The sequence below is a fragment of the Grus americana genome, chromosome 6, assembly GCF_028858705.1.
Source record: "Grus americana isolate bGruAme1 chromosome 6, bGruAme1.mat, whole genome shotgun sequence".
NCBI classification, from domain to species: domain Eukaryota; kingdom Metazoa; phylum Chordata; class Aves; order Gruiformes; family Gruidae; genus Grus; species Grus americana.
Genome location: NC_072857.1, coordinates 40,560,787 through 40,585,009, shown reverse-complemented (window position 1 = coordinate 40,585,009; position 24,223 = coordinate 40,560,787). Strand labels below are relative to the sequence as shown.

Sequence of the window (24,223 nt, the reverse complement as noted above, 5' to 3'; positions counted from 1 at the left end):
AGGTGATGGTTTTTATACAGCGTGTCCCTTTTGGCATCGGTAATTCCTTAGGTTCTTGCAAATACAAGCTTAAAAATTCTACTGCCTTGGAAACTAGGTGCCATCATTTTTTCAAAAAAAGTCTTTTATTACGAGCTTAAGAGGCGACTAGTGAGCTTACAAGGGGGTAACGTATAAAACTGGAGGGCCTTGTTCCTCTAAACGCAGGTCCTTGGCAAAGAGCTTAGTGCACCTGTCCCTTATTGCGTAGGGGCTTAAGTAAAGCAAGGAACAGAACAGGAAAAACGTTTTGCCTTTGCAACTCGTATTTCAAAGCGCTTAAAGGCCTGGATTGTCCCTCATGGCACAGGACGGAAGGAGGAGTAGGGTTTTTTTTGCGTGTTGCTGGCCCAAAGAGCGTGCGGAGGCTGTGGGTCGGGGCTTCCTCCATCATGCGGGATGGATGAGCTGAGGCTTTGGTCCGCTGCTTGGGAGTCACGGATCCTGTTGCTTGCTTGGCCGTGGGGACAGGCGTGAGATATCTGCGTCTGCCTGGGGTGTGGGATGCAATGTCTCTCGTTGACATCAGAGGTTGTCGAAGGGGCCTGTCTGTGTGCTGCGAACGAGCTGGATGAAGCTGGGGTTGTGAAGAAATGTCAGGAGGGTGCATTTTGCTGCGCTTTGCTCCACAGCCCTACCCCAGAGCGTTGGTGTGTCTCATCCTGGAGGACTCGATAGAGGATCTCTCCTGCAAGGGACAGCAGCTGTGACGGCACTTAGAGCAGGACAGCTGTCCCCAAACAGGGACCCGGTTGCAATCGAGATGCACAGCAGACCTGTGAGGCCAGGGACGTGAGAAGCAGGACCTCCAATGAACAAGCTTGGGGAGATGTTGCTCAGGGCTTCCTTGCCGGTGGGCGTTTAATTTTCCTTTAGGCTTGGATCAAAGTGTGTAAAGGAGCTCTGGGTGGCTTTTTGCTGTAAACTTGGGGACTTAGGTCTGCCTTGCGCCTTCAGTGGTGGCTTCCAGCTCAGGCTGAGACCCAGGAGGGACAGCTCTGCCAGCTGGGATGCGCTGGTCAGTTCACGGAGCCTTGCAATCGGTCACTGGGCTATTTTGCCAGTTAACTACTGGATCTACGGGAGGTCTGCTGCTTACTTCAAGGCTAAGCGAAGGGGATTTGTTGGCAGTCAGGTCTGTTAGACTTTGACACAGCACCAGCATGTTCATCAAGCCTGAGCGTGGTACATGGAGGAGGAGGATTGGAGCAGAATTAGAAGGTATAAAGTTCAAATCTAATTTAAAGAATTTTCCTCTATCACTTAAATGTGGGAAACGTTCCTGTGGTTTCAGGTATAAAATGTCACACTTCATAAGGAGTGTGCGTTTTAAATCTCAGCCAGATATTAAATGCCATGCTACACTCCACTTCTCTCTTTGTCAAAAAGTAAAACCCCAGATCATCTCTCCTGAAATAATGTTGTTCGATAAAATTAAAGCTTTCAAAAGAAGCCGGTTCAAATAGGATCAGCTCTCTGTCATTAGGAAACATTGGGGAGCGTATTGATTTTATTCTGTATTGACAATTGCTCGTCGGTGTTCGGCCATTTAATTATCTGGGATGCTGTTCTTAAAGATGCCTACCAGCATAAATCTTGCAGTCGATACAGATTGACAATTAACATGCACCAGATTTTTGGTTTTTGATTATTTTCGTGTGTGAAAAAGAAAGAGAAAAAGAGATCAGACTTGGGCTTCTGGCAATTATCCAAGTAATTTGTTAGCAGAGATTTTAGAAAACTGGTTGGCTTGAATGTTTGGCTTCAGCTAGCAAATTTTTAATAAATTAATGCAAACACTGTGTCAAGCTTTAGTCACTTAGGGCAAAGGTTGCTTCTACATTATTCTGCAAAACAAATATTGTAAATAAATAGCATTTTTTTTTGGTTGTGTAATGCGAAGATGTATTCAGCATCATATGTGAAATGGCACTTCTGGATGGACCCATGTCAGTTCTTTTAAGATATACGGACCCTCTAACCATTTATTCACTTTATAGACTCACCAGTCAGCAATTTAAAATGTTGTATATGCTTCTTGCTTATGGTTTTGATGGAAAAATGACAAGAAGTTTGATCGTTAACGCTGGCTACATGTACATTAATCACTGAAAACTTCAAAAATTCTCACTTTTCAAGCAAATGAGGAGAAAATGCTACATGACGTAAGCTGCTATCTGTGCCTTTCGATTGTGGTGGGATTTTAGCTGAGCTGAGCCCCCATGTCTCATGCCGTGGTGAACGGGCAGGAGGTTTGGTGGGACCAGCGCCGGGTTGGCGAGAACTCAGAACAGCAAAGCGCCGCTTGTGTTCCATGGCGGAAGGAGGATGAAGATGCTGGTCTCCGATGTGGTCAGTTTATACATGTGCTGTTTGGTGTTTCTGTTCATGGAAAAAAAATAGCTGTGAGGTGTTATCATGAATTTATGGGGCAACAGTTTTGGCTTCAGCTGTCCTACTTGATGCATAAGATAGAGAGGTTGTTGGAAAGTCCTTTGCTCTCTGGCTGGGGAGCTGGTGTTTCTGAGGATGACCAGGGTAGAGAAGACGATGAGCAGGGGGCAGGGGAGGCAGCTCAACGCTTCAGGGCTCAAGTCTGGATTAGGAAGATCTTCCAGTCCCACTGCCTGGTCAAAGGGAAGAGTTTGAGCTCTGGGACGCGATGTCTGTAAAGCTAGCAACTGCGAGTGGCTTGGGTCTAAAGGAGAAGGGGATGTTAACCATCTGCTTTAGCAGTTCATTGCCCAGAAGAGGAGGAATTCATCTGTTACTCGTGCACGTAGGCTGTCGTTTCATTGTGTTTTGTTTTGTTTTCCCTCCTGCTGTCCAGAAAAGCACCTGTTGATTTAATCCTCTTTGATTCAACTCAGAAGCAAGGAAGTCGAACTCCTTGAGAGGCCAAGCAGCTCAGCTCTCGTTTCCCCACGTTTCTGGGGGAGGGCTCTAGCTGGCGTGTTCTGAAGGCTTCCAGAAGCGAAACTATCAAAGCAGGGAAGGGAGGATATCAAGGGGAGGGAATACTTAATTTTGCTGGACATAAGGATGACTTGAGTCAAGAAACGTTAGCCTGGGAGGGAGGGATACTTTGGAGCTTCCCAAGTTGTTCTTGAGGATGGTGAGAAATGTTCTAGAGGTTCCACTGACAACTAATTTGATTTAAAAACCAAGCAAACAAAACAGTCTCTGACTAAATTGGATGCATCCTGCATTTTTGTGTGTTGAAAAGCAAGAAGCAAGCAGAGCAAAATGTTGCAGAAAGTAACCCGAACATACAGTGATTTTTTTGTAGGGAGCCACAAGCCGTCAGCAGCTGAAATTTGGTGGCAACCTTTGGTTCTGCAGATGTGCTTGGTGCAGGGGAAGAGATTCCTCCCGAGGGTGTCTTGGGAAGGGACCCTCTATGTCTTCTCTAAGGTCTGGAAGAGCTTCTCCCCTGGCCATCAGGATCCAACCTTAAGAGCTGAAGGCTAAGGTGGATGAGGAATTTCCTCGATCCCTCCCCATAACTGCCCCTCTCTTTGTGTTTAGGCTCTAGGGACATAATATCCAGTATCTGGTGACTCAGTTTCCATCTGGAGTGCCCCAGAATGAGTTAGGTTTAACTAACATGGTTGTATTAACAAAGCAAAACCAACCACTTATGCCCAGCTAATTCATTAGTGACAGCAAGAGCTCAAGGGTTAAAAAGTCCCACCTAGAGCTTAAGGAACAATACAAGCCGTCCGTCCCTTCCACGTTGCACGTGCGTCACTTCTGCGTGGAAATGAGTGTGAAACAACTTTTTTTTTTTTTCTTTTTTTTTCTTCCCTCCTCCAGGTTCAACTTCTCGCGCTATAAATAAACGGCGCAGTGTGAGAGAAAAATGAATAACAAGGGGCTGTAGTTTTTTAGGTGCCTGTGGCAGGATGTTTTCTTGATTATCCTGTTTCTTGTAAACACTGGCGATGGCTTTTGTAGCCCAGATGTAGAAGCAGCCTGCGTTCATTGTTTGAACACCTGCTGTCCTTTCAAATGGACCCAGTGCCAGCCCATTGATAAAATTCAGACTCAGAAACCTGCAGCACCAGGCTGAGCTCCTGTAGATAGCTCCAAAAAAAAAAAAAAAAAAAAAAATCCTTGAGGATCTGACATCCGCCCTGGGTTTTGTTGTTGTATTTTTTTTTTCCCATTATATGTGATTGGGAGGGGAAGGGAAGCTCAAGATTATTTTTTTCCCCTGCTCTCGTTCTCACAATAGCAATAAAAACAATACTTGCTGGCTTCGAGGTGCTCAACGGTGAGAAATAACAACAATAGTTCACTATGCAAGGGCGCAGCCAAATTTATGAATGAAACTGGCGGCTGCAGTTTTAGTTTCCAGGCCTGTCTCTGCTTTTGGTATGATGAGATGAAATAAAAAGGCCAGAGAGAAAACAGCTCGTAGCTATCACAACGTTGTAGCTGGGAGTGAGCACAGGGAAAGATTTTATCTCTGTTTGAAGGGTAGCACGGGGTCTTTCTGCTTCCTGCATCGAGATCAAAGCATGAAACAGGTGAATTTGCTCAGTTAAACAGAGGCTTTGCAGCATTTTCTTTATCTGGCACTAGCCCACGGTGGTGTAATGCCTTTGAGACTGCAGTCTCAGCTCTTCCCTACGTAGGGTAAATGAAGTCAGGTAGACCCTTGCTGGGACAGGTCTGCTTTACAAGGTGCACGATAATGCCACCAGCCCTTGGAAGAAAGGGGACCGAAGGCACCGAGTACGCCTGTTTCTGCAGGTATAGGTCAGTTATGCACCTTCTGCACACCTGAATGTTTCGTTGGTTGGGACTTGAGGGCTAAAAGCTGCTTTTTGGGGAGAGGAGACCCTCCCAGGCTCTGGAGTGAGAGGTCGGAGGGATGAGGTGGTCAGTGAGGGCAACATGTGGTTTAGCAGCCCCTTCTCGGATAGGAGACTTGTTTTCCACAGCGTTGTTCAGAGCAGGAGAGATTTTTCTGGTGTTGAGGTCTCTTCTGTACTTCCCCGCTCTTCCTGCGTCCCCCACCTGTGCCTTTGGCTGCACGAGCAGATGAGACGTGCTGCGATTTATTTACTGCTGCTTTGAGCGGGGGAATTGGACCAGATGGCCTCCAAAGGTCCCTTCCATCCTCAACGACTGTATATTTATCTTGCCGAGAGAGTCAGATGCCAACAGCGAGTCCTTTACAAAAGCGCTTAATGGGTCAAAGGCTTTCTCTCCCCACCCCTAAAAATGAGATCTGGGATTAGAAAGAAAGCAGTCCAGCTCCAAAATAATAATTTTTGTCTGAGACAGGTGAAATCGGGAGCCAGACCTGCGTGTGCCGTGGCTTCATGCTGCTCGAACAGATGTGGCCAGCCCCAGATGTTGTGCAGAGCGGAGGGCAGGGTTTGAAGGACTCCTCGCTCCGATCATCCCGCGTGTCCTCCTGCACTCCCTGGGCTCTTAGGGGTGTCCTAGGAGAGAGGACACCGCTCCATCTGCAGGGTGAAGCCATGGAGAGACCCGTAATCTGTTGGGGAGGGAGCCCACCCTCCTGCTCTCGCTCCTCGGCCCCCAGCCTGCGAGCGGGGTCCCAGGGAGGAAAGCACCTAAAGATAAACATCCGTGCAAACCGCCCTTTGCATCTGCCTTTCATTAAGCCACATGTTAAAAAAAACCAACAAAAAACCCCAATGTGCAAAGCGTTGTGTTGGCGTGTGTGAACGTCCACATGCGAGAAGAGCACACGCTGTCCCTGGACCGCGGAGCAAGCGGCACGTAGCGTGCCTGTTGTTATTTGACTGCTGGAGGATGCCACCCCACAGGCATCGCGGGCAGGAGAGCTGCCACGAGCCAACCTTTGCTGGAGCACGGGGGGCACAGGGACCCTCCTGGGGTGGAGGTGGGACACGATAACCTCTCAATAACCAGCACATGGGAGGAATTTGTGTCTTAAATCCACTTGTAGCTGCAGAGCGAACTCTTTTGTATTCCTTTCAGGATGTGGCTCTGTCCTTGCGAAGTCCTGCGTGTGCAAGCCTTTCCTTTTTACCCGGCGTTTTGGTTGGTTTGAACCGTCTTTTTACTGGTCATGTTTAAGAACAAGATAGCAAGGGGTTGGAAGGTGCTTAAATGTCCTCAGCTTGCTTATGCACGTGCTTTCTGAGCAAAATGCCTGTTTGCTGATATCATCTCGCACGGCTCCATGTCAGAGCTCTGCTACATTTACTAAAAAAGCTGCACTAAGCGCATGAAATGCTTACGTGAATTTTTCGAGCTTGCAGAGGGAGGTGTCCTTGATGACCTTTCGCAGTAATTACAGCAGTTAGGAGATGTTTGCCCCAGGCAAACCTCTCTTTAGCTCTTCAGCTTGTGCATTTAGAGACTTGGTTTGGATTTCCCCTTCCACGTTCTTCTGCAAAACTGCATCCTGGCCGCTGATGTCTTAGTTTTCCCCTAAAAATCTATCAGTTGCTGTTGGGAGGCAGTGAAAGCTGCTAGGTATTTTTACAAAGAAACCCAATATGGTTTTAAGGAAGCGTTTATATTTCCTCTTTGTGTTTTGCTTTTAGACCCTGCCTTCCAGAAACCCTTTTTGCCCAAGAAAAATGGAGACAATCAGACTAGTATTTCTTTTAAAATGAGTAAGAGATGGAAGATGAACATCCGTGAGCAGCAAGTTTCCTTTCAAGCGATTCTGAGCAAAACCAAAGCCTTTTTGAAGTGGTTTGCTGCAATCGTAGCTTGCCTTGCTTCCTGCTTATGCTTTTGGCAGTTCATTTCTTGGGCACACCTCCCGGCACGTTGTGTGTGGTTACGGGCGGTTGGGGGAAGTTGGAAGGCCAACAAGAGGCGAGGGGGCTTTAAAACCTTATTTATTTCCTTTTCTGTGTAGAATGCTGCTAACGAGACATTGGCGTTTTATTCCTTCCTACCATCAAGGCGCAATATCTCCCCCAGCGTCAGCACCGATGGAGGCAGGGAGGGGTATGAAAGAAATGGGAATAGGAGATTTCATGCTGGATGAGCCTCCAGTTAGGGGTCCAGACTGTGGGCAGTGTCAAAAAAGCTTTGTTTAGTCTGCAGTCGGTAGCTGGTGGTCGCTCGTAGCGTGAGCCCTGGGAAGCGAGGTGTCCTCCTTCTCAAGCTGGTGTGATTTACAGTGTTGGGTTACAGCTCCAGCGCAGCTGCGGGATCGACGGAGCCAAAGCAGAGGGGAAACGTGTGCTGGAGAGCTTGTCTTGGTGCCAGAAGGTGAGGTGTGAGGACAGAGCTGCTCCTTCCCTGCGCCCACGCTTGCAGGGACATTTCTCTTGATGGCCAGTTCTTTCCTTCCCGCCGCCCTCTGCGATATCTGGTCCTTGTGCCGCCCCGTGGTTGTGCTGGTGGAGCTGTCTGTGGGGCCTCGGGATGCACCGGCTGAGGATGAAGGAAGATGAAGATGGCTTTGGAGCCGCAGCCTGGGGCGCTGCTGCATGGTGGGGATGTAGCAAGTGATGAAGGCTGAAGACATCGCTGCCCCACCAGCCGTCCAGCCGTCTCTGCGAGAGCAGGAAGCACCTACGGAGCCCCTCCTGGCCTAATTTCTTCAATAAATGTGTTCTCAGAGCAGGATTCCACCAGCTTGGTGAAAAGCTGTGACTTGAAGCAAGGTTGTGGCTTTGTATCACCATGGTCATGCCAGCTCCTCCAGTGGTGCAAACGATGTTTTTGCCTGTGCCTGCCGTGCTCCATCCCTCTACACCAGCGGAGCTGCTGAACGCCTGAATTCTGCTTGGCAGCTGTTTCAGAGCAAGATGCTGTTCTCTTTGCTTGATCAGCGTGCATGTTAAAGTGTCTGATTATGTTAATGCAATCTGATGCTGGGCTCTTGCAAAGACCTCCTCCTGCTGTTGACGATGGTGATGGAGACCCTCACTGGAACGAGTGATGAAGCAGCGTATGTGGGATCAGAGGGTGGGTGGGAGATCTGGGTGCATCCAAGCCATGTGAAACATGCTGGATGGTGAAGATCTGTCAGCTTTCTGATGTCCTTGTGTGCGTGTGGAGTCATGTCAGCGGTGATGGTCTCATACTGACCTCGCATCGCCTTGCGTGGCTGCAGCTGGGAAACGTACCTTCTGGCAAGGCTCCTCATCCAGGTCTTCACCATCCCGTAGCAGAGTACCTTGGTCCTGGCCACGTGTGTTGTGTGGACAGGCTGTGGACCATTTCATTCCTGCACTGGTGAGGAGGAGTTCCCATAACAAGAGGAGAGGGGACCACAAGAAATGGTAAATGCATAAATGTTGGGTGCTGCGTCACAGAGAAGGGATACTAGGCTGAGGCGGCCGCGTCTCCCTCTTGATGTGTGAAATGCGGCAGGTTTGTATCAGTAGTGTGGGTTCCTGGCTCTTCTGAGCTATGCCTTGGTTAGATGTGGTTCCTTCCCCGAGTCTCCTGTCTCATGGGCAAGGTCTCTGGGTTTAATTAGAGCCTTATTTTCTTTTTGGATCATTTAAAATGCACTGATAAAGAAGAGCAGCCTTGATGCTATTTTTCTCATTGGCTCGTGGTGTTGTACACTATTTCCGTGCAGATGGTACCTCCAGGCTCCGGTGTTGGCGCAAGGTGCTCTCCCGTCCCAGCACGAAAGGACCACTGGGCTCACAAGTTAAGCAAACAGGCTTTTGCTCCGAATCCGGAGGTTAGCAAAGAGCATCCCTAAGAGATGCAGCTTGCATTGCTAAAAATGCCTGGAAAACTGGATAGCAGCCTTTGCCTCTTACTGGTACCTGGCCTGAGGAGGAGCAGGATTTAAGCACGTACTTAAATTTCAGCACGTGCTTAAGTGTTGTCCTGAACGGAGACCCTCTCGAGCTTTTGCTGAAATGCTTTTCTGAAGCGGGGCCAGCAGGCTGTGAAAGTCATCTCTTGTTTCTACCCCACTGCGTAGATGCTTATTGCGGCTCACCGGCTACTTAGGCGAGGAGAGAAATCACTTTATTTAGTTGCAGCTAGCTAAGTAACTGAGAGCAGGCAGGTTAGGAGAGTTGTACGTGAGCCGGGGCGAGACATCTGACCTTGTCTCTTGTCTGTCTTGTTTCTATGATCCTGATTCTGCTCTAAATTAATTCTTTTGTTTAGCTGCTGGGTTGTTGTGTTTTGTTTTGGGGTTTTTTTTTTTCCTCCTTTTTGTTTTCGCATGAATGCTTGTCTCTATATTTAGGTCTGCTGGGGCGGGATGTTATGAATAATTGTTGATTGATATTATTAAACACTAACACGCTTGGCTGTGTTGCACTAATGGTGGGGCTTTGGGGATATGCAAATCAATTAATTGCAGTAATTGCTGTAATAGCTGTTTTGGAGGATGCTGTTGAAGAGCCCTTGGGAGGGCGGACAAAGAGGGAGATATTTGGAAGTGTGAAGAAAGGGGTGCTTGAGAGTCACTGGGGATGGCTCATTCAAGCTGCTGATTTGTAAAGTTGGGTTTGTTTTGCTCTCCAAAACCCATTCACACCAAATCTTGTTTCAGAGTTACCCCAGCGTGGCTACTCCTGGACTTTTCCCAGGGCCGCTTCTGCTGAGGTGGAGCTGAAGAAGCTCACAGATGTGACAGAGCCTTTTCCAGGTAACCTCTCGACTTAGAAATGTGGGACACCTCCTCGGAAAACACTCAAGGAAAAGAAATGTTTCCAATATTAGAGCTCTGCATTGCTTCGCACTGAGCGGTTTTGGTTTGCTGGCTGATTCCCATTCACGACAAGGCTTTTTCCCCTTCCATGGCAGCACCACGGGGCCTCGCAGTGGGCACAGAAGGGACGTGAGATGCCTCAGGAACCATTGTGGGACCGCTGCGGAGGGAATGGGATTTGGGTATTGCGAGGATGGGGAGGAAAACATCTCTTCTGGCTTCTTCCCCATCCTATATGTGCTCTCCCCTGCCTTTGTGTATTATTGTATATTCTTTTGTCTGGGTTTCTATATGCAACGTGCTTTAGTCTCCGTGCTCTGGGGCGAACGTTCAATGTGGTGCACAGATGGTGCTCCCAGAAATCCCGTATTTGCTAATGGGATTTTGTGCAAAGCGTTTCCACTGTTCTTTTCAACAGTCTGCGTGTTTGTGTAAATATGCCCAGACCCTCATCTTGCTGAGACACCCTCTCCCATGCAGCTGAGAAACACGGCTTTATTTTTCTGTTTATCTGGATTTTTTTTTTTTAATCCCCGAGAAGGATGTCAGACCAGCTTCTGTGGCAGGCAGTGGATGTAGGACGTGAGCGGCGCTGAGGTCTGTACCTGCACGATGTCACGGATGTCACAACCCTGCCAGGTGGCCTGGCCAGATTGGTTGAGGCACTCCGCTCTCGTGCCCTTGTTACCTTGCTGGTGGTCCCGTCCTTACATTTTTGCACTGATGTATGGTTGAGATAAGCTTATCTACTCAGCAGCTTCCCCCCGGGTCCTGCAACATTCCTGTAATGCAACGTTCAGCTATTATGCTGCCATTCCCCTCTGCTCCCTCCATTCTTCAAGTAGTGCTCAAAATCATGATATAAATAGCAAAAGCCTAGAATACGTTGCTTTTATCACCAGAGGCCTTTCAGAATAGGTTAGACGTGTGCCTGATGGGGATAATACAGCGCTGACTCTTCCATGGGGCACAGAGCTGGACTAGCTGACCTCCCGAGGTCTTTTCCAACCCTTATTTTTTCCGTCGCTGCGTGACATTCGCCGCTAGTGTTGAAATCGGTAAGTGGAGCTTTGTTTTGCATCACGCTCGCTGGAGGGGAGGTCAGGGCTCGGCGGCCGTCGTGACTAACAGACAGTTACAGGGTGTGTGTCAGGAAGTTCCCTGTCCGTTTGCGTACTCGTATGCTCCTCATCCTGCAAAAGGCTCTTCCCCTAAATGCTTCTCAGGCTCTTCTGCCATGGGAAGGTGAGTCATACAAGGGCAGAGGTTCTCCTTTAGCTGGCCAAGGACTCCAGGTGGTTCCTCTAGAGCTGAAAAATCTCACTGCACCCCTGGTTTGGAAAGTACAAGCAGCCCAAGGCAGGAAACCTGCCAAGGACCGTCCCGGGATCAGGGGCTGGCGATGGCTTGCCGACCAGGCAAAGGAGAACCAGCTGTGGGATACTGCTATACGTAGATATAGGATTGATGCTTACAGCCCCGCTGTGCTTTTCTGAACGTCCAGGAATGCATTGTCCTGTGAAGTGGGGTCCCGGTCGCAGGAAACCTTCATCTCCAGCTGTGTGCCTCTGCCAGGGTCCAGCCTGGAGCTGGGGAGGTGTGTGAAGAAAATAAGAGCTGCAGTCACCTCCGCAGCACCTGGATCGGTCTCCGTGTTTTGTTTGGACATCATCGCACCTATTAAGTGTCTGGCCAATGCGGTGTCTGTCCAAAATTTAGGAGCCACAGGGGATTCTGGAACACAGCCCTCTGCATCTTGAACCCCTCTTTCAGCAGCAGCATTTGGGAAAAAATGTTTTTTAGGTCTGCAAAAGATGCCAGAGAACCTGCACAGACACTGATCTTCAGCAACGTCCCACTGTGATCTGATGTCCTCTGTGGGGTGGGATCTCTACGGGGGAAACAGCTCTTGAGAGGTGTTGCCTTTCTGTGCCCATCATGAAATACCTCCCCGGCTTGTGTTTTTGTAGCCTCTCAATTTTGCTGATTTTATTGCCCTTCTGATAAGGGTGATTAGATCTGATTTGTTTCAATTATAGCCTGACGGCTTTCAGCTCTCACAGACACAACACTGCCGTGCTGGGTTCATACCAGCTTGTGTATGGGGGGAGAGCCTTTCTCCTCCTCGGATAATAGCTAGCAGATGCGATATCGTTACCAGGTCAAGGATCTGAGAGCATCAAGCAGCAGGAAAAAAGCCGTGCTCGGATGGCACTTTAAAGCTGGAAAGGGGAGGATGTGGCAGAGGCTGAGTCATCCCGTGCTCAGCAGCACATCTGAGCGCTGCTCTGCAAGGTTTCACAAGCTGTGGTATATTTAAGTAGTCCTGGTTTGGTGGTTTGGCCCCAGGAGCTATTTCTTTAGGTCTGTACTAAACCGTTACCGATTTCTTCTTAAAAGTCAAGTCTGCCCATGGCTCGTTTATGTCTTGGGATCTGCGTGCAGTCAGTTTGTTAGTGTGTCTTGTTTTTCTGGAGGTGCGATGCCCCATTTTTTCTTTTTTTAGAGGCTCCTGGGCCACTAGAAAGATTTTCCCCCTCTAACCTGGTTTTGTCTGAGGTTGGTGAGCCAGGCCACGATGCACAATGTATTAAAACCTGGCTCTTCTGTGTTATTGGGAGGGTTTTGCTTTTTTTTCCTAAAGCCCTTGCAGTAGCTTTCCAGTGTAGTTCAAAAAATCTGGGGCAGGTCAGGCTGCAGCTTACTACTGTGCCCTTGTGCCTTTGTCCTGTGATCTCGTGGCTGCGAAAGCCTGAAAAAAGACACGATTCAGCCACGCTTTTGGGGCCGTTTGGGGCTCTGGGAGGGAGGCTGAGTTCTGTAGGTGCATCTTCTCTGCAGGGCCTGGCCAGGTGCACCCCTGGGTCTTGCCCTCCTCATCCGCCCCCCCAATCTCCTCTGCCAGGTGATGTGAGTTGTGGCAGCAGATCCTCCTAGGATTGGTATTTAGAAAACAGGCTCTGCTTTAACTCTGGCTAGCGGTCTCGGTGAAAGCAATATGCTTTAAAAGCTGTGTTGCAGTCCTGGGCTCCATACATCCCTTGGAAAAAGAGCTTCCCAGGTTTTGGCCGAGTGTGGTCATCAAAGAGAAAGCGGTTGTTCCTAGTGTGAGGCCGGAGAGCTGCAGGAGCTTTAAGGAGAGAACTGAGTGTGCCTGCAGCATGGCGACAAAGAACAAAATACCTAAAAGTACAGGGAAAAAGTCTTGAAGAGCTGCTCTGGGTAGGACTGAGCCTTACTTGAAGGTGGGTGACTTGCATCTTTGAGGGCTTCCATGGGGAGGAGGTATGGGAGTGGGCTGGAAGGGAGGATGTGGCAGCTTCATCTTAACACGGAGGTGTGTTTTGGGGAGGAACAGCTTGACCTAGGCTATCTTTCCATTACTGCTATGGGTGGCTGTTACGTGCTGTAGTGGTGGCTTCATGGTGAAAAACGTGTCCCTTTCTCATTCCTCGGTTTTTTTTTTTTCCCCCACTGCTCCCCTCACCTCCAGCAAGGTGCCCTCCAAGTGAACTTGAGGATAAGAGAAGCAAAGTCCACGCGTTTAACTTAATGCCCAGGTTCAGTCCATGCTGTGTGAATGCAAAGCAGGGGTTGTAAGTGCAGCCAAGAAAACGCCGTGGGGACGCAAATGTGTTGGGAGAGGTTTATAAATGGGTGTACAGATATGCACTATATTAGATTGTAGCTTGCTTTTCTCTTGTGCCGGTGGCATGTTTTCTGGCAGGGTAGATGGCAAGCCCTCCGATCTGGTATTTGCCAATATCGAGAGCTCTTGGGAACTCTTATGCCGCTGCTATTTGCCATCGAACGGACACGTGAAGAAAACTGCAATGCTTCCAGTGCGCTTGCTCTCTCCCACCTCCCCCCTACATCTTCTTCCCCAGCTGATTTGACCAGGTCACTCCCCATCTTTGATTCTTTCCTCTTATTTAAAGACCTCCCGTGGCTGCATTGTCTGGAACAGCTCCGGTAGAGGCTTCAGAGCCGTACTTCCCCCTAACTAGAGAACACGCTCTCATTAACAGCCCTCGAGGAGGGTGAATATCGCCGCTGCCTTCAAAGGGAGAGATGGAGGTGCAGAGCAAACTCCTGGCCCTCAGTCGGATGGAGCTCTGCCGAAGACATCAGCAAGATCAAAACGTCAGCTGGTGAGAACAGAAGTGATGCAGGTATTCCTCTATGATGCAGGAGCTGCGGTGGCTTTGTGGTTCCTGGAGACACGAGGTGAACTGGCTTTAACTAGCTTTGGTACCGATAAAAGTGCAGCAGCCGCTTGGGCGAACGGCCCAACTACTTGCTTAGCCTCTCGGGAGGGTTTCAACGCACGCGCTGAACTCTGCTGCCGCTGTCAGCAGGGACAGCTAGTTATCTCAAAGCTAGCTTAGGACTGCCCGCGCCATCTGCAGAAGAGATGTACCCTCAGTTGCTGTCAAGTGAAACCGTGCTGAAGCTTGGGAGCCAAAACCCTCTTCCCAGCTGTTGTCTGAACACCTTTGCCAGGCGCTCAGTCTCCTTCCTCAAAGTTGCACCTCGATGGATGAGCTCCAGATGGTTGAGTGGGATCCTTGCCAAGCATGGAGGGCTATCAGCAGTGTTATGGATGACTGTAGGCTTCCTGCTAGGAAGTATGTAAAGATCGGCTGGCTTCTTATTTTAGTCCCCTAAAACAGCGCGCTCATAACTACTTTTGGCTTTCCTTTTAGCCTAATGAGTTCTTCTCCCTTTTCCAAAAAGTCTGAGGTGAGTCAGTCCTAAACTATCCACAGCATCTATTTGTCTGATTTCCCCCTTCTCTGCAAGCGTATCAGATAAGCGCGGTGGGGTGGAGGTAGGTTGGACTTTGGCCATCCTTTGGCTCCCGCCACGACTGCATAGACTTTTATCTTTTCAATGTGACCATTAAGGAGGGGGGGGAAAAAAAAAAGGAAATTAAACCACAAACAACTGCATTAAAATAATAATCAAAGCCTCATGAAAGCACACAAAAACCCAGTAAACTCTCTGTTCTTTGAAACTTGAATCTTATCTCCCTCTGTTAAGGTTAATTGTTGCTGGGTTCAAACCATGGACAAGCTTTCATTATGGCTGGAGATCTGAGCTGTGGCTGGGCTAGGTTCATCTGCTGGGTGGTTTGTAGCGGGGTTGAATTTGGTCCAGTCCGTTAAGGAAGAAGTTTCATCTGTAGCTGCTCATTTCATTATATTTGTGGATTTAAATCTGACCTTTAATGTTTCTTGAGTGTCTTCTCCCAGGGTTATAACCTGCGGAGCTATTTTAAAGGTAGTCACTTTATTTCTTTCCATATTACGTTGAAGACTACAGTACAGCAGCGTGGTGAGATCTGGAGGGCTTAGGAACATAAGACGTCCTTCTTGTTTATGTGGTGAGGAGCAAATAGCCTGTCCTGGGAAGCAAGTCCTCCTTGTTTCTCAGTTAATTAACCTACCAAGAGCTGAAGCCTGATTTTTTTTTTTTTTTTTCTCTCTTCTGGTTGTGGTTTTTGCTCCTGCAGCTCATGTTCTTCTGAAGGGGGTGCTTGGAGGACATGGGCTATTAAGAGCATTCGCAATGAAAAAATACTAAATTACATCACAGTATTAAAAATACATTAATGAAATGGGCATAATGAGTATCGGAAATAGTTTTATACCCCCTTGAGCGAGGAAATATACGTATACTAAATGACAGTTCCCCCCTGCCCCCCACAGAGTCATATTTTCAACAGGCTACGTTAATTTGGGAGACTATTTCACATGCAAATAAGTTGGGATTATGGTTCTGCTTGGGTAAATCACAGAAACTGTTCGATGCCTCAATTTACTCAACCTTAAAAGGGGGTTATCGGTGTTCTCGTCACCTCTGCACTGTCTGCTGAGATCCACGAGCACAAAAGGAGGCGGAGGAGATATTAGAAGAAAAGAAAATGAACTTATTTTCTCGCTTTCAGCCATTTTTATGAGGTGGTTGAGAGTTGCTTGTGTCAGTGCTGGAATCTTCACTGGTGTTTGTTAGAACTAGCCGTGGGGAAAGCAAGCTTGTTTTCGACATAGTTTTGGGTTTGTGGTTTTTTTCTTCAGGAATTTTCATGACTTTTACCAGGACTTTCCAATTTCTTAATACCAAACAAAATGAATTCATTCCTATCCAAACTCCTTTCCCAGAATTGCATAGCAACTTTGTGAAGCATCTTTGAAAGCGTTGATTTTACAGGACTGAGCCGTCGGTGGTTTGTAGGTTCTCCTGGTGCAAAGCCACGGAGCTATGGGACGTGTGGCCGCTGGATGCCGATGCCTCGAAGGAGCCTGTGCCCAAGAAAAGAGCCCAAAGTGCTGCAGGACTGAGCATGCTGGATTCTTCCTTTCCTACAGAGATGCAATTTTGACACGAGGAACCCTCAAACACGGCTAAGAGGATGTGTCCGGCCATGACTTGACATGGTTGCTTAGCATTACATCTCCATCTTTTCCCCCAGCCCGCTTCTTTCCTGTGGCCTGTTTTCATTTCCCTGCTAATTCAAGCGTGTCTAATCTTAGCACGAAGACTTTTTGTATGGTGCAGATAGGTCAGGGAGACCTGACCGAGGCTGTGTTTTACAGGTGACGTTCATATATACGTGGTGGGGGAGTAGGACAACAGAAAGGTCATGGAGATGGGACCTGTGAGAAATGCTATTGCAGGTGGCGGGGAAGTCTCCGAAGTTGAAATGCATAAGGATAACTTGCAGCGATGGGTGAAATGAGGTTAAAACACTTGCAGATGGGTGCAATCCTTGGGGATTTGTATTACTTTCAGCTGTCAGAGAAACAGGAGTGCCTGCTCCCTGTCTTGGGGCACCAGCCTCTGGCACGGCGTGCCATCACGCGCTGTCCTTGGCCGCCGCAGAAGTGCTGGTGATAAGCAGGTGTCCCTCGCCGGCGTGTGGAAAGAAGAGTCAGCTTGCCTTCCAAATGCCTTCCCCAAAGACAGCTTTGCTCGTCACGTTCGTGGGGCTTAGCCCGTTCGCTCTTGCTGTGAATTACAGAAACCAGACCTCTCCTTTTTGTGTGGACTGTATCCACTAGCAACCAGCTGGTGCTGGTATTTTATATCAGCTGGGAACCCACTCAGGAAGCTTTGATTTTCTTTTTTTTTTTTTTTTTTTTTTTTTTAAATTTCCACCATCTTCTCAGCCTCGGTCTGTCTGGTTCATCCACTTACGCGTGCCCCAGCAGTACGCCTTGGGGTAGGTGTGAGCTCTCCTGGCACGGGGACCTACGCGGTGCCAAGCTATAGGAACTTCCCTGATGAGTCTCGCTTTGGGCAGTCTGAACTCAGCATCATTTCTGTGGAGCTGGAGAAAAAGGCTGCGTAGCTCTGAAACAGTTTGGTGGTGGGGTGTTTGGTTTTTTTTTTCAGACTAGAGCATTTCCCTGTCTGAAAACGGGTAGATATAGAATTTATTGGAAATAATGCTTAGAAAGCTAAGGGCTGTAGCTTTTAAATGTCTTGTGTGTTTATTTTTATGGAAAAAAAATCCCATGTTTTCTCCATCAGTGAATAGTGTTTATTTTAGGAACAGCAGCAATCTGATGTTGAGTTTCAAATTAAGTAAATCTCCATTTATGAAAACCCTAAGTGCCTCTGTTTCCAGATCTCTTCACGATGCATTTAGGCTCCGTGTTGGAGACTTAAAGCTCAAGTCTGAGCTCGGATCTTTCAGGAAGGGATCTAAACATCAGTCTGACCTTTAGGCTGTATAAAAGGCTGGTGCCATAGAGGGGTGTGAAAAGCCTTTCATGTGGCCGGAGGACGACCCTCCAGAGGCCAGCCTTGGTGGAGGAAAGTCTAGGAGCAAGGTGAAGACAGGAATCCAGCCGGTTAGAGGCACAAGATAAGGTTTCACTTCTGGGGGTTGGTTCCTTTTGCTCTAAAGCAAACAAAACCTTGGTTTTGACTTTGCTCGTTTGGTTTTTCTTTTGCTGGAAATGTATCGCTTCATCAAGCGGTGCAGGAAGCCTCCAAAAACTTGGTTTGCAGTAGGACGCTCGAGCAATTTCTTCTCCTTTTAGATGATTTCTGTGTGTCAGATCCAGTCAGCTGAGGACCGACCGCTGGACCCTCTTACAGATTTAGCAATTGAGGCACTGAGTGTCACCAACAGCGTCATCCTGCAATACGTTCTGCGCGGCGGCCGTCGCTTTACCCATGAGAAAGCTGTTTGACGTGTACGCTTGCTGGGTCAGGACTGGAACACTGGGCATTTTGCAGGATGGGGTATGAACGTGCTGCTCTCTGGTTTATTAGCAGTCTCTGGGTAATGAAGTTTAAAGGAGAGCTGGCACCTCTCTCCAGCGCCCACCACTGTTGTGCTTTCTAAGCGGTGTGTCCAGCTCCGTGTGACTGTGTGCCTTGCAGCAAGGATCGTTAGCAGATAATTGTCCCCTTCGGAAATCAGGTGAAGCCTTTGGACTTGTTTTTGATTTGTCCAGTGTCAGAGCACTGTAAGATCTCCCTCCTGTCCGGAGGTGATTAGTTCCCAAGGATCTCAGGATAAGAACTGTGAAAATCTGTCCTTTCTCTTTTTCCAGCGCTTGATGCTGTATTAGGGTGGATGCACCGCTTTTAGAAGAGAGGAAAGCAGTTGCTCTCTACTTGCACAAGCAGATTCATCTGCTGTACCCTTCTGCGGTATTCTAGTGCTGGTCTTACATTAACTAGAGCTGGTATTAATAAAACTGCTGCTGTTAGGCTGTGCAGGGTCTTGCGTCCCGATGCCACGGGTGATGGTCGTGAGGAGCTCTGCCCTCGGTTCTCCTGTGTGGAAGCCTCCCCGCAGCCGTCTTCCCGTCCTGGAATAACGAGGCACGTTCTTGCACCTAAACAAATCATGTTAAATATCACAGCTTCTCCCCATCTTCTCTGCCAGGCAAAACCCACCCCAAAGTGACAGGCATTCGTGTAAGCAAAGCTAATTCACTAACTTATCTCCAGTGTACCGTATAATTCATTTTATCAAATAAAATCTGTGTAATAAAGGTTTGGAATTTAAGGGAAGGCTATAACTTAATTGTAGTTCAACCAGGAATTAATTTCTTGTTTTGACAAGAAAACAATTTCTGCTTGTTGGTAAGGGCCAGAAAGGCTGGAGATTTTACAGATGTCGATATCATCTCTATCACTGGCATTTCATATCCAGATGAAAAATGAAAGGAAAGTTTTGCAGGTATTTTTTTACTTGGGTCAAAATAATTGTCTAGCAATGAAGAGCTTTAGCCCTGCATAAAGCTAAAGGTGTTTTTTTAATCTGCAAATTTTTGTTCCAGTTCTCTCTGTAGCTTCCCCTGAGCACAGAGTTAGGGAAGAAATGGATTAAGGCTAGCTTTTTTTATGGCGTCTCCATTTCAGAGATGCAATAAAAATTTAAAGCACAATGAGAAGTTAAAACGCCAGCCCTATTTTACTGAGTGAAGATGTTTAGGAAATGTTTTGGATAAAACCTCTGCAGTGAAACCCTGCAGTTATTCTAGCTGATAGATATTTAGCTTTTCTTTGTTTTCAGTTCAGAATAAATGCCATATCCAGGAGGAAAAAGGAGGGATTGGACCACATTTTCTGGGATGCCTGGGTAGCTGGGGGAGTGATGGATGCTCTAGGTGAAGGGCTGTTGCAGAGGCATAAATTCCCTGTGAAATATATGCTGGGGGAGTCCAGTCCATCCAAAATGCAACGTGGAGGTTTTTCTCTAGATGGAACTGTTTGCCTTCCGGGTGATTCCTTTAGGAATGGCTTGGATCCAGCCAGTGGGTATGTCAGCTGTGACTTCGGAAAGCTTTACAAGGCTGGTTCTTTCAAAAAACCCTTGATTCTACTCCATCCTCAATTTGTTGCTGCTTTTCACGATTGGAGCAAATGCAAGATATGTTTTGGCTACGTAATAAGCCTTAGGCTTTTCAGAGGAAGATGCTGAGGGGAGTGATGAAGCGAGAACTGGCGTCTCCTCTCCCTAATCTCGTTAGCCGTGGGATTTCAACATGGGCCGAGTAAGAGGTGGCTGCTTAAATGGAAACATCATCTCAGTTCAGACAGTATGTCTTGCTGGAGCACTAGCTCCTGTCCAGGTAGGTTGAACGTGCCAGATGCAGCAGCCTGGCTTCAGTAAGGATTTTTTTTTTTTTTTTAAAAGCAGTCGTTTCATTGCAGGCTTCTTATTTTAGGGATGCCCCCTGTTTGTTCTGCAAGCTGAGAGATTGCACAGATCAGGAATGGAAGGAGCAGGAAAAATGAGCGTGCTATCCAGAGGCTTAAATTTCCCTCATCGACCATCCACCTTGTTCTTGAGCTGACCTCCAGCCCACGTGCTGCAGAGCTGGGCTTCGCAGAGATACTTCTCCTTACTCGCTTTGCTTACACAGCTGGTTTTTAAGTACGCTCTTGAAAAACATACATTCAGTACAAATATTATCCCTATATGTCCTCCCCCTGTTATTTCTTGCGTGCAGGATCAGCAGTTTGCAGTGTGTACCTTGAATCCCATAAGATGCTAGAGCTACCCTGAGAAACATCGCCTTAAAAAAAATAAAAAAAATCTTTTACTAGGCCAGTGAAGAGGAAAATGGAAATGGTGAGTGAAAGGTACAGCGTCCCTGGGCTGGGCGGTGTTCAGCCAGGTTGTGAAAAGGCGGTGGATCCTGAGAGAGGTTTTGGTCTGTGTGAAGAAATGGGGAGGTGTGAGATGGCTGGCTTTGTGCAGCTCGTTACACTCCCGTTGCCGATTTCTAAATGGAGTCCCGTCGCTGAGAGAGACGGGGTTTGCTTTTACTAAAAACATAGGGGTGGGTTTTTTATTTTTCTTGTACCGAGGTATGTAACTTTAGATGGCCATCTCTGTGCCTGGTCACCTCTGAGGTTTTTTTCCCCACTGACATTCACCTTGACGAGCTACAAAGAGGTAAAAACTACAGTGGCTTGCCGCGCCTTGACTAGTGTCTTGCTTTGATATAAATCCTCAGGGTAAAAAAATAAAACCACCTTGTGCAACGAAAGCAAAGGCTGAAGTAGCTTTCATGAGGCAGGCTTAGTTCCCCCGGAGGACTGACATCCGCATTTTTGAGGCTTAATTGCGTGAAGTCTCCTGTGATAATTTCTTAGACAGCGAGGAAAAGCGGCCGGAGCCAGCCTCCGGCATCGCGTGGTTCAAGCCCAGCGGGTCGGTGTAGTGTCTTATAGGGAGCGAGGAGATCCAAAGACTTGAACAACGGTGATCCTGTTGGATATGGTTAAAGTTTTTTTTTTTTTTTTTTTTTTTTTATTCATTGCTAACACAGATTCCTCGGATTGATCAATATTAAAATGCTTCACTTCAAGGACCGTTTCCTTTGCAACTTGTAATGATGTTTTCATGATAAAGGCGTGCTCTTGTATTAAGTGATTTGAGCGGAGGCATTGCTTGTAAGAGTCGTCGGTCTGACACCGGGCCGATGATGTCAGCTCGGTCACGCAGGGTTTATTGCAAATACCCACCAGCAGCGCGTGCCTTTGTGCCAGCCCGCAGGGACGGCAGCCCAGGCTCCCCGGCGCTACCCAGACCTGCAGCAGTAACCTGGAGGTGCCGTGTTAGCAGCTCTCCTCCTTTGCTCTGGGTTGCGGGAATAACCAACGCGTTATCCCGTGCCGAGGGGAGACCAGCTGCGCCTGGGGCCACCAACATATCCCTTCGTTCTCTGCTTTGTCAGTGAATATAATGCTACAACCCCCTGGCTCAGCTTGTGGCGGTGCGTGGGGCATTGACTTCTGTTTCACAGAACGATGGCCTTCAAAGGATGGCTGGGCATAATGAGTTGGGCAGCTGCCGATAGCTCTGTGTCCCCAAAAGTCTATAGCTCTCCATGTGTTAAAGCTTTCCTGCTCCTCAGTAGTTCAGATGGCTTTGTGTCTGTAAGAGCAGGCACAATTTCTCAGGTTCTTGGGGTGCGCCTACATCTTCTGAACCCTTTTTGAAGCTATTTCTGCATTTGATTTGACAGCCTGAAGCCCACGGAAGAGAAGAACATAGCTGGTTTGTAGGCATGCAACTCCCACGTTTAACTCGGACATCACAGCCCGCTCATAGACCTGAAGTAACAGCTGTTTTGAAAGCCCTCTGCAGTATTGATTTATATTTTTCTGCAGCATCACTTTACAGGACAAGGGATTTTGTAATGCAGTTGTAAATTATTCCTATAAGTATCTTAAGTACTTCATGGGAGTGCATGATCACTCAAGATGTTTTGTAATTTATTTCTTGTTATGTTTTTCAGCTGTGCAATAAAACATTTGTAAAGACCCAGGAAGGAGGGTCCTTACAGATGGCACTGACATGCACCAGGCTCGCATGAAAACCCTTGTGTCATCTGTGGGAAGAAAAGGAAGATAGAAATGGTAAGTCTAAAATTTTCCTGAACTTTTGTGGCACTGAAGCTCCTGATAAAGGTTATAAACGTGGCAGTTTTGCTTCCTGGATCCTCTTCCTGGGGTTCCCACTGGAATCTCTCCTTGCTGCGTTGTGGCTCATGCTCTGAAGTTAGCTGCTCTCCTGACCTGGTGAAAATCTCAGCAGGTGCAAGCCAAACTGTTAAGACTAATTAGCATCAGCACTTACATCCCCCCAACGTGTGCTCATCTGTGCCCTGGTGATGAGGTACAGGTGAAAGACTTAATGGCCCTGCTGCTCCTCTGAGAAGCAGAGGGCTTTGTGGAGAGGACTGTCTCTGCCAAGTACAGCTGCTGCTGGTGGGACTCTCAGCCACAGAAGCAAAGAGCAGCTGAGTGTTTTTCCCTGCAAACCTTGGTGAGCAATTCCTTTTCTCAGAGTGTCGTTCTCTGTGGATGAGATATCACTAGGGAATAAAAGTGTGTTTGTCCAGGTCTAACCTTGGATGGCTTGGGCAATAACTTGTGTTATCTTCAGCCTGTTTTGACTCTCAGTAACGTTGCTAGATGCTGTGATAGAATCACAGACTGGTTTGGGTTGGGAGGAACCTCACAGCCCATCCAGTTCCACCCCCCTGCCATGGGCAGGGACACCCTCCACTAGCCCAGGTTGCCCAAAGCCCCATCCAACCTGGCTTTGAACACTGCCAGGGAGGGAATCCTCTTTCTGATTAAGTACTTGATGGGCTGTTTCGTGATGGATTGGTAGCATCAGGTCCTAAAGGATGTCAACAGCGACTGTCCCAAAGTGTGAAGTTTCAGGTGTGACTCAGAGAAGACCTCAGTGAACAAATGTATGCCAGGGATGAAAAGCCGCAGTTGCCTCTTGCTGGTGAGGGAGGCTTATGTCACCCTCAGATAACTTCTGAGGGTAAATAAATGGCTTTTTTCCATTATTTGAGAGAAGCCCGGCATGAAATTTCCTGGAAGAGTGCTCCGTTGACTTCTAAAATGACAGGGGCTTTGCTGTGCCAGAGTCTCGAAGCTCGGCAGCCCTGTGTAACAGCTCCCCGCGTTACCGACCATCTGAGGCTTTGAACGAGAGCATCAGATGCGCTGTTTTGTCTTCAGTTCTTTCTCTAAACTGCCGCTTTCCTTTTCTCAGTGCTCCTTATCTTTATTATGTAGCTTTTAATCATAATTTAATCACCTTGAAAACACTCATTGCCACTTAATCTTGCTGCATTCCCCTGTTGAAGTTCTGTGTTAGTCTGGGTGCATTTGTTATGGGGATGTAAATGCTGGTGGAAATCTTAGAAGGGCATGTTTTTCTTCAGTGGGGAGGCCAAGAGATTGCTGGTCAGTAAGTAAACAAAGAGAAATAATCTTTATTTCTGGCTTGACATTGGGATTTCTAGCTAACCGCTCTTCCAGGCGTGCTTAATGAATGCCAGCAAATTCTTGCAGGTAGGGCAGGGCATGGCGGTCCTTTGACAAAACAAATTTCAAGGGGTCTGAGATATCATCGGCATCCTCCCCCCCGTCTACTTATATTAACTGATGCAGAACTGGTAATGGTTGTATCACCCGCGGCATAAGGTAAATACCCGTCACGGCAGAACGTTGATCTCTGCAGCAAAGGAATTGTTCATGGCATGTTGACCTGCCCTGAACTCCTGGGCAGTCACAAAGCGTTGTGGATGGTTACAGCACAAACGTGGTAAGCAGTACCTTTTGCTCTGTGTTTGTGAGACCAATTATGAGTCCCAGGGAGTGAAATTCGCTTCTTGTTTTGCTTTCGACCTCCCAGTGTGTCCTCGCTTGTGCAAGAATTTGTTCTGAAGTGACTGGTCGTGGGCTCCAGATGTTTGCCCCGCCGTGGCTGGCTGTCCCTGCTAACCAAACACCTGTCTGTGCTAATAAATACTTCATGCCCAAATCTTGAAGAATAAAACAAAATGCTTGCCCTGAAAAACCAGGAAAGCTCCAAAAGCGTGTGTAACGTCTGTTTCGCAAGACCAATCATCCTTGATGTGTGGGCCTCTTGCCTTGAAGAATTAACTGCTCGGTGAAGATCTTGCAGACCTATTGGAAGTGCCTTTTGACCCTGCTTTCATCCATCTGGCCATTAATAGC

The 24,223-nt window shown here is 47.8% G+C and overlaps 1 protein-coding gene across 3 annotated transcripts in view; it reads left to right on the top strand.

Moving 5' to 3' along the window:
• Positions 1 to 489: 489 nt before the first annotated feature.
• ACKR3 (atypical chemokine receptor 3) overlaps positions 490 to 24,223 on the top strand; it is an 83,800-nt gene continuing 60,066 nt past the window's right edge. The window contains exons 1-2 of one of the 3 annotated variants that reach the window (XR_008577765.1): positions 490 to 1,260; positions 21,976 to 22,096. The gene's annotated coding sequence lies outside the window, so the exon portion shown is untranslated. Of the gene's footprint in view, positions 1,261 to 21,975; positions 22,097 to 24,223 lie in introns of those variants that run through there. The other 2 variants (XR_008577762.1, XM_054830765.1) reach the window with 2 other exon arrangements.